The following is a 10,486-nucleotide window of genomic DNA, read 5'->3' as shown; positions in this document are numbered from 1 at the left end:
GTTCAATTCACCAACACGCAACTTCAAAACGACGGTGATGTCAAAATAATGTTCTCAGGATTTGGTCACTATCATACCAAGAGACAAACTAAGTGACACATTACCTTGGTCAAATTTGATCATGTTATAAGTTCAAACTTGATTCTTCCTAAGACAAATAATGAAATTTTGACATGCATGGTTGAACCTGGTAAAGAAGTAACTAATTTGTCTGATCTATGATCTATTTTGTGTTTAATTGATGTTTTATTTATTTATGTTGATGCATTATTGATGTGTTTTATAAATTGTTGGATTCAATTTAATTTAATCTTTTTTTTATGTTCTAGAGATAACCCTTCCTATGTTAACTTTGTTATGCTTAGTCGGTCTCAAGCCTTGATAAAAGGATAAAGTTGTATTAGAAATTCGACAATCAACGTAATACTTTGTCGAATATCTATGACATGGATCAACTATGAAATAATGTGAATTGTAGGTAATTGCCCATAAGAAATGTGTTGTATGGCTTAAGTACACTGTCAAAAAACCAAGAGTCGTTGCATCGTCGCCTGGATACAGTGAAAAATAAGAAAGGGTTCCCATATTTTTATGAAGGAATGTAGGTAAAGAAGTTAGTTCATGAGAGTATAATTCATTTTGGATCATGGAATATACATACGCTCATTAGAAAAATCTATGGAAATAGTTGACACTTTGGTTTCGAGGAATATCAATTTTATGTGCCTATAAGAAACTAAGTGGACAGTTGAAAAGGAGAAAGAATTAGACAACTTGGGATATAAGCTTTCGTATAGTACAAACTTTTTATCAAGAAATAGGGTGGGGATGATTATGGACAAGGAATGGAATAAGGATATTGTTGATGTGGAAATAGTAAGAGATATAATCATAACCTTAAAATTTGTAGTAGAACAAGACACCTTTAAAGTTATTAGTGCTTACACACCTCAATTTGAGTTAGAAAAATATCTTAAGGTACAACTTTGGGAGGATTTAGAAGGATTACTTGTGGATATACCCCAAGGAGAGAAACATTTTATAGGAGGGGGTCTAAATGGAAATGTAGGGAGCGTTGCAAGAGGTTTCTAGTGTGTGCATGGGGGAATGTGGGTATGGTCTCGGGGAGGTAAATGCGGAGGGTAAATCCATTTTTGGAGCTTTCTTCATCTCTTGATCTTATTATATCTAGTACCTAATTTATAAAAAGAGATGGATATCTTTTCACATATATGATTGAGGTGACATGTCCTTAGCTAAATTTTCTTATTAGGAAGGCAAATAATAAGATTTGTTTGGACTGTAAAGTTATTTCGGTAGATATTTTGACTACCTAACATAGATTATTGATTATGGGTGTAAAACTCAAGAGAATATTAAAGAGAAAAAGTCACATGGGAGTGCCATGAATTAAGTACTGTTATTTGAAGGGTGAAAACAAGTAAATTTCCAACACAATATCTTTGAGGTAGGGTTTGAAAAACCACAAGGAAGTGAAAATGATATGTGGAATAAGATGGACAAAGAGATTAGAAAAGTAGCTAAAGATACATTGGGAGAACCAAGAGATTTTAGATCTATGGATAAAAAATCTTGGTGGTGGGATGAAAATTTTCAGAGTAAAGTTAGAGTTAAAAATGATTGTTTAAAGAATGGTCTAGGTGTAAAAATGATGAAACTTGGGAAAAGTATAAGAAAGTTAAGAACTAGACAAGAAGGAGGTGAGTGAAGCAAGACTTCAATATTTTAACATATTATACTAACCTTTATGAACCAAGGAAGGAGAAAATTTTATATATAACCTTTCTAAGGGAAGATAAAAAAAAGATAAGAGACTTGAATCAAGTGAAGTGTGTTAAAGATGAAGAAGACAAAGTTTAGGTTCAAGAAAAGGATATAAAGGATTGGTGGAAGACGTATTTCTACAATTTATTTAATGAAGGATATGATATCTCACCATACTTTAGTATTCTCAACATTAGAGAAAAGGACTGAAACTATATTTACTAACACGAGATTCAAAAACCAGAGGTAAAAGAAGTGTTGAAAAGGATGAGTAACATTAAATGTTGGATAAATGGAGTAGAAGCACTTCAATTCCAATTTATCTGAACAATGGGGATATACAAAACTCTGAAAATTATAAGGGGATCAAACTTATGAGTAAAGCCATGAAGTTATGATAAATGATAATTAAAATGAGACTAAAAAAAGAGACGCACGTCACTGAGAATCAATTTATTTTTATGTTTGGGAGATCGACCATGAAAGTAATCTATCTACTATGACGTGTGATGGAGTAGAGTATATGTTAGAACAACAAGGCTTGCACTTAATTATTGACTTGGAGAAGGCACGTGATAATGTGCCTAAAGAGATTTTGTTGAAAGCTCTAGAGAAGAAAGTGGTTAGGATTGCATATATTTAAGCTATCCAAGATATGTATGAAGGGGTATTGGCTATCATTCAAACACAAGACGGAGAGACAAACGATTTCCCCATTATAAGAAGTTCGCGTCAAGGTTCAACCTTAAGCCCTTACCTTTTTATTTTAATTATGGATATACTTACAAAACAAATCCAATAGCTAGCACCGAGATGCATTCTTTTTACGAATAATATAGTCCTACTTGGAAAGTCAAAGAAAGATTTAAATGAGAGGTTGGAGACTTAGAGGCGAGCTTCATAAATGCACGACTGTCTCCTAAGTAGAAGCAAGACGAAGTATGTGAAATGTAAGTTCAGCAAAACGAGAAGTGTTTATAACCTAAAGGTGAAAGTTGAAGACCATATCACCGCACACGTCATGTGGTTTAAATATCTTTGAACTGTAATACAAAATTATGGAGAAATATAAGGGGATGCAACCCATCAAATTCAATTGAGGTGGCTGAAATAGAGGATGGCTTCATGGATTTTATGTGACATAAAGGTACCACTCAAGTTGAAGGGAAATTTTTATCGGACTGCAGTAAGATCTCTGATGTTATACAAGACAAGATATTGCATGGTTAAAAATCAACACGGGAATAAAGTAAGTATAGTAGAGATGAGGATGTTGTGTTGGATATATGGTAAGACTAGACATAATAAGATAAAAAATGACAATATTAGAGAGTGTTGGGTAACTGTTGAAAAGTATATTTTCGGCAAATATTTTAATATCGTATCCACAGAGATTGGTTGTTATTACTGCCGCTCTATAATCTAAATTGTTATAAGTTTAGAAAGTAACCAAGTTGTTTTGTTTGAAAAGTTATCTTTTGAGTAAAATGTCACTAAAACAATAAAATGGTTTTAATCAAATGTAAAAGGCTTGGCAAGATTGAAGTTCACTATTCAAATTGTTTATGATTCCTTATGACAATTATATAGATTCAAGATTATTGATGATGTTCAAGTATCCTCTCAATATCATTTATGTCTAAATGATATTGTGATAATCACTATATTAATCTTTAGACGATTTCTCCACCTAACTATCAATATAACAATCTTTAATGGTTGATACAAAAGAAGAGTAGTGAATAAATCTATTTCTACAACTTATTCACTACTTGAAAATATATTTTATGTCAAGACTTAAATAATCTCTTTCAACAACTACTCAAATCTCATATTCAACTTAGGGCAAAAATATCATTCGCTACATCAACAATCTTTTATCATATATAAGAGTCAAATGAAATACATAAACAAATAGGAATAGCTACTACCTCCAATCTTGACAAAATGGGGTTTAGCTCCTCATCATCATTTTGGAAAACAAAAGGCAATGGAAGAATAAACTCTGTTTTTCTCTTACAAAATATCAAACTATCAATGAATGAATGAACAATTTCCATTCTATTTTCTAAAAAGGTTGACCTTTCCTAAAATGCTCATTTTCATCTAAAGTTGAAAAGCCCCCTAAAACAGATACAGAAATGGCAAAACACAGTTGGCCTTGAAAACAGCACACTAGGCCAAAACAGCTTGCTGGATTCGCAAGGTTCGCGGCGCGAAGGGAGATCGCGGCGCGAACTGAAGCTACTTCAGCTTCCTTGCCTTGCAAGCTTCATCCAAATAGTCTTCCAAGTGTTAATCTTCAAAATTAGGCCTCCAAATTGCATTCAACACTTCTTCCAAATTATGATTAAGCATTCCGAAGCTCTCTTGCCCAAAAATTCTACAAAACTAACAAATACGTGAAATAACCACTCAAAACAACATAAATTAAACCTAATTGCATTTATACAAAATAATGAGAATAAAAGTGTGTAATTTACATCAAAAATTGGTAAAAGGGACCAATAAAATTATATAAAAAGTAGTACTAATTGGTCCCTAACAACTCTCCCCAACTTAGCATTTTCTTTGTCCCTAAACAAAAGTTTCCACTAACACAACCAAATCAATGACACAAAAGATTGAAACAAGGATTAACCAAGGACATTCAAATGGTTCAAAAGTGTTTGGCACCTTCTCAATCCACCTATCTCAATTCTAGACAAAACATAAATAAGAGAAATGGTTGAGTGCAAAAATCATACCAAGGAATTCAAAGCCATGTATGTCAAAATTGAATCAAACTTACACACACATCATAATAATTATGAATAACATGAAGGGTTACTTTCACTCATCCAAGCAATTAAGTCAACAACAACTCAAATCATGCGGTCATCAAAACAAATACCAAATCATGTGAAAAATGAGAATCAAGAGGTCTTTCAAGGGTTGTAATGTGGCTTGGGTTACAAGAAAGGATATGATTAAGAGAATTCAACAAAGTTGTCTATCCTAAGGGAGCATTTCCATATATTCAACTCTACACAAATTCCATTTCTTTGATCCTCGTCTTTTTCTTTTCTTTTTCTTTTTACATCCACACAACCATGAGCCTTTTCTTTGTTTTTTCTATATTTTCTTTTTCTTTGCTCTATGGTTTCAAGGGTGATTTCTTTTTCTTGTTTCTTTTCATATTTTCACCCTTTCATAAAAACTCACTTTTCCAAGTTTCTAATCAAATCTTTTTACTTTACTCTCCCCAACTTTAGATTCCAAAACCAAATTTATTCAATAATGCTCCCTACTTAGACATAAGCAAAAGGTAAAATTTGCAAACAACTCGGTTTGAGGGTTCAATTGACACGAAAGAAATTAGGATTCATTTATTCACAAAATTTTCAATTGATTTTACACTTATCAATCAAATGAATCCTAAAGTAAGCTCAAAGGGGGTTAACTAAGGATTACTCCTCACAAGGTTCATTGATTCAAAACTTTTTGGTCAAGTGGTTTTTCTCAACAAACAATGCCTCTATCATTTCCAATATTTTCACACAAAAATAGCTTGATGCATGATTTAGCATGATAAGAATGAGTTGAAATAATGCTCAGTTTCCCGCATTTTAGTGTACAATGGAAAGCCTCCTCACAATTGGTTAAGTCTTATTTTGATTCAAAAATGACATATATTTCAATGAATTTATGATATGGAATTTGCACACATCATCAAACTACTCATATTAAGTCTAGAAAGCGATAAAGTGTACCTTGAAATGCCGACACTAATTTTGATCATCACCACTCGAAGTGTCCTATGCTTCTTTCTTTGCTAACATTTCTTGGTTGCTTTAAGCTTGACTTAAGAGTAAGAACAATTAAACAAAAAAAAATGTTGGTAAACCAAATTGATTGTAACACACTTAAATCTCAAAGAGTATTCATGCAATTATCAAAACAACTAACAAACCAAATTTTTGATGAACTAGAGCCACCGAAAAGTACAATCAAAATTTTACAAAAGCACTAATAATACAAAGAAAACTCAAAATAAAAACAAACTCTAAAATTCACAAACTCCTCAATCTTCCTCCTCTTGGCCACCACCAACGGATCCAAGGACGTCCTCCATCTCAACGTCATTGGTTGCACCACCTCCTGCACCCCCCATAAAAGCTGGCCTTCCCTCAGGCCAATTAGCATAAGCAACATAGTCCGCTTGGGAAGGAAATGTGTGGGCTTCAGGTGCAAGGAAAGTGTTCTGAAATTGTTGCTGCAAAGCATCAAAGATGAATGATTGAGACCTCCTAGAGGCCTCAAAGCTCTCACAACAATAATTAGCAAATGCCATATGATCGAAAGCTGGAGTAGTGCGGGCTCGGGGTCTAGAGGACGAAGTCCCAGCTCCTTCGGCTCTGTCCATCTGGCTTTGGCAAAACCTGTTCAGATAAGCATCATTAATAACACTAGTGATAGAGAAATGTACTTCATCCGGAATGGGAACATTTGCCCGTCAGCAAAGTCCCATAATCAACCCCGGGTATGCAAGAACACCTGCTTTACCACCAAACTTTGTTCCACTTATAGCCATCTTATGCATTTCCCCCGTAATGATTGATGATACATCAATAGATTTGTCGATCATGATGTAATACAATAAACACCCTACATCCAAAGGGATAGTGGTGTTGTGGCTCCTTGGTCGGATATTATTCAACAGCAGCACCAGAAACGCCCTTGCCTCCAAATTCAGATTTTCTCTCTTCCATGACTTTGGGAGTCCTTGATCATTTAAGTCAAATGTCTTTCCTTCAAGGCATAAGGTAGCGCTCACCGGTGGAAGATCCCAAACATTGGCCAATTCCTTGGTACGATACTCGCACTGCTCATTCTCTCCCAAGGTGAGAGGATTACCAAGATATATGTTAATTGCATATATGCCGAAAGAAATAATCTTGCCTCTCACTCTTGTTTGGTAATTGAAAGCTACTCCCTCTTCAAGATGCAGAGCATTGGCATAAAACTCTCGCACAATGTCGTAATTGATTGCCGACTCTGGTTCACAAAGTTTGCTCCATCTTCTTCTCTCAAAATTTGATACCAAATTCCGATAAGTTCCACCCGGTGATAAGCGGATGAACCTTTCCGGTTGGATGGTTCTCTTGATTAATTTTTCAAATCTTTCTTCATGTTCATCACTGGTGAACCGTCTCAATGAACGAGAAGGACCGGAATACATGGTTTTTATTCTCTTAGACATCTGCAATAAAAATCAAAACAACCATATGTAAGACCCCAATTTTGTCCCTAAGATCCCTCATGGCATCATATCATAACATCATTGCCTCAAGGATCATTGTGCACCTTGTTTCCTTCCCTGTGGGTGGTTTATCTTTTGAGAGTGATTTCTTGATCACCAAGCATGTTTTTCATTTGTATATCATTGCTTTTCATTTGTCCACTAACCAAAAGTACAAAAATATGTCATCTAACCCTTGTCTTGCAGATGAAGCAATCAACAGTCAAAGCAATCAAAGGCATTCATTGAGCAATAGATGGTGGCCATTCTTGAGAATTTGGGCACCACATTCATTCACAAGAGCTTATATGAGCTATGATGTCATTTTGAATCAAAATCCCAGGTGGTAGAGGCTTGAATCTCATCAAGGCATTTTTCAGTCAACTGAAACCCTAGCCAGTCAACTGCAAGTCAACTGTTGAATTTGGAGGTTGGAAGTGATTAGAAATACTTCATTCATGTTCAAACAATTATCATTTGACATTTCAAACATCAACATTGAAGAAAATAAAGTCAGGTCAAAACTTTCCAAAAATAGAAAGTGACCTATAATTCAAATAAGCCAAAAATGGAAAGGCTTTAACCTAACTTCAACTTCAAATTACATGATCAAAAATGCTTCAAATAATATTTTGTTGAACATGAAAGTTATAGATCTTTCTCTCCCATTTCCAAAAAGTCCAAGATCATCCATTTCTCATGTGTGGTTAAGGAGATATGATCAAAACATGGCAAGATGTACATGGAGATTCAAATGTGCATAACTTCTAAACCATAAGGCCAAATGGAGTGGTTCTTTTTGTAACATTCATGTTTTGACCTCTATTATCCAAATTATACATCACATGCCATGCATTCTCATTACATGAACATTTGCATTTTTCATTTGAATTTTGGAGGGATTTTTCAAATTTAAAAATAAAGCATTGTTTGATCATTTGACCACTTGCATTGGCTTCCAAATAACATTTCAAGTGAATTCAAGCTGAAAAACGTGCACTGTTCACCCATGATTCTCATGCACAAGGGTGAAATGCTAATTTGCATTCACACTCCATTTTGGCTAATTACCATTGCATTGGCTTAAGTATGATTAAGGATTGGATTAACATGACCTATATAAACCTAATCATAACTGTTTTCTGCAAAACAACATCACAATTTCCAGATCTAGAATTTCTTCACAAATTTTCTCTCACTTTGTTCTCTCAATTTCTTCACATAGCATCCATTTTTCTTGATCTATTCCTCATCTGGAAGAGTTATTGAGTAGATTTGGAGCAAGAACCATAACAATTCATGCAGATTTGAAGCAACTCGAAGCTTGCATTCAACAATGGTGAAATCTGGTTTTGAAGAGATCAAGCACGATTAAGCCTTCATTCTTCATCCATTCATCTTCATAAGTGTTCTAGAGGAGAGTTCGAGCATTGCAAAGGCATAGATCAAGCTGAATCCAGTTCTGTTTCTACAAGAGGTTACAAATCAATTCTCATAATCTTGATTTTCATTGCCATAATATGATAGATCTCATGATGCTGAGTAATTTAGGCTTTGAATCGTGTGAATCTATGTTGTATTGAGCAAGATGTGACTGTTTGAAGTTTGGATGTTGATTTTTCTTTTCCTCGATCTGTTCGTGTTTAAGTGTTGTTGCATGAAATAATTGTGGATTTATGATCTATGTTGAATGTACTACACGATGATATGCTCACTTGCTGTTTCTGGACATGTTAAGATTTTTTGGAAAAAATCGTGGATGAAGATCTTGAGGATCTTCATCGTGTATCGCTACCTGCATATTTCCTGCGGATTTCGCTAGGACCTTCATACGTTTCCTGCGAATTTACTTGCATGTTCATGAGCTTACCTGCGGATTTCATCTTCCCACGCCTTGCATGTGATGTTAGGGTTTAATGAAACGGTGCGTAGCACCTTGGCGCGCCTGGTCATTCAAAAAGTGTCTCACTTCGATTCCAGCGTGCAACAATATTTCAAATGCTTTCACATTTTATTTGTTTTCCCTCCATATTCATGTACATGATCCACATGCATTTTTTAATTTTTCTCCAACTTCATAAATTCATATTAAATTGAAAATAGATCTAAAAAATGTGTGGTTTTTTGCATGATGTCACATTTTCTGTCTAGAATTTTATGATCATTTTTTCAAAAATTGTGCATGGCTGAAATTAAATTGGTGCTAGAGAATATTAACATGTATCATATTTTGTACCTTGCTTGCCATATCTTTTGTGAAATGATGAGATTTAATCCAATGCCTATGAAATTTTGCATGCTTAAACTAGACTCTTGGCTGGACATTTTGGTGTTAAGTTTGCATTTTTACCATTTGTGGTTTCTGTTTTATAATCATGTGAAGGTAGGTGTGACAATTGGTGTCACACCTTTGCTTTCTCAACTTGATTAATTGATTTGCCATGTCAAATGAATTCCAATTGCTCTGATTGTTTGCATGATGCTTCATATGGATATTGTAAATGTTCATGATTTTTCTTGGAAATTTTGGATTGATTTCTGATTTGATTGAGATTTTTCTTTCTGGATTACCATGTGTGAGCTTTTGAATAGTCTTGGTTTTCATTTGATCATGAAATGCTTGTGGTTTATCTAATGGATGTGAAATTTTACACACTCTTTATAGACATGTTGAAGATTGTTTTGGCTTTGATTTGAGTTTTTTACCTTGTTTCATTTCTGTTTTAGGCTTGTGCTATGTTGATGTATCAAGCTGTGTCCCATTTGAGCTTGTTTTGATTGCCTTGCCTTACACAATTTGATTGCCATGCCTAATCATGTCCAATTGCTCTAATTTTTGGTGTGTTGATCATGTTGTATGTTCTGTTTATCCATGATTTTTCTCAAGATTAATTGAATCATTTTTGAATTTATGTGCATTTGTTCATTCTGTTGTCTCAATGTGCTTCCAATTTGCATACCTTGCCATGATTGATTTGTGAAATGAATTTGGTTGATGCTATTGACATGAGACCTTTTAGATTGTGTTCTTAATTGATTTAAGTTGATTCATGTTAATTTTCAGCTTCTGTTTTAAATTTTTTCTCCATCTTTGACCCTAGGCTTTGACCTAGTGGTTTGCCTCTCATGTTTGAAGCTTTGTTTCAGGTTACATATTCAAGTTACACAATTGATGATGCCTCATCTTGAGAGCATTTGATATTTGCTTTTGATTACTAATGTGTGTTTTGTAGGTTGATGTTGACTCTCTTGAGTTTGACTTTTGGCTTACACATTGTGTATATTGGTTATCTGTTGCATTAATTGTTGGTTGTTTGTCTGTACTGTGTACTGATTTGTTTGATGTTTCCACAGGTACTTTAGTTGCTTAAGTTCATTTTGAACTTGCTTTTGCTTGGTTGCTTAACCACTTAGGTATAA

The 10,486-nt window shown here is 34.3% G+C and overlaps 2 pseudogenes; both read left to right on the top strand.

Moving 5' to 3' along the window:
* The first annotated feature begins 446 nt into the window (after positions 1–446).
* LOC127136346 (uncharacterized) lies at positions 447–1,729 on the top strand (annotated as a pseudogene).
* Positions 1,730–2,078: 349 nt separating this feature from the next.
* On the top strand, positions 2,079–3,206 carry LOC127136345 (uncharacterized; annotated as a pseudogene).
* The last annotated feature ends 7,280 nt before the right edge of the window (positions 3,207–10,486 follow it).

The sequence above is a fragment of the Lathyrus oleraceus genome, chromosome 4 (assembly GCF_024323335.1).
Source record: "Lathyrus oleraceus cultivar Zhongwan6 chromosome 4, CAAS_Psat_ZW6_1.0, whole genome shotgun sequence".
NCBI classification, from domain to species: Eukaryota; Viridiplantae; Streptophyta; class Magnoliopsida; order Fabales; family Fabaceae; genus Lathyrus; species Lathyrus oleraceus.
Note: the sequence above shows the minus strand (reverse complement) of the source record. Positions and strands in the feature narration are given on the sequence as shown.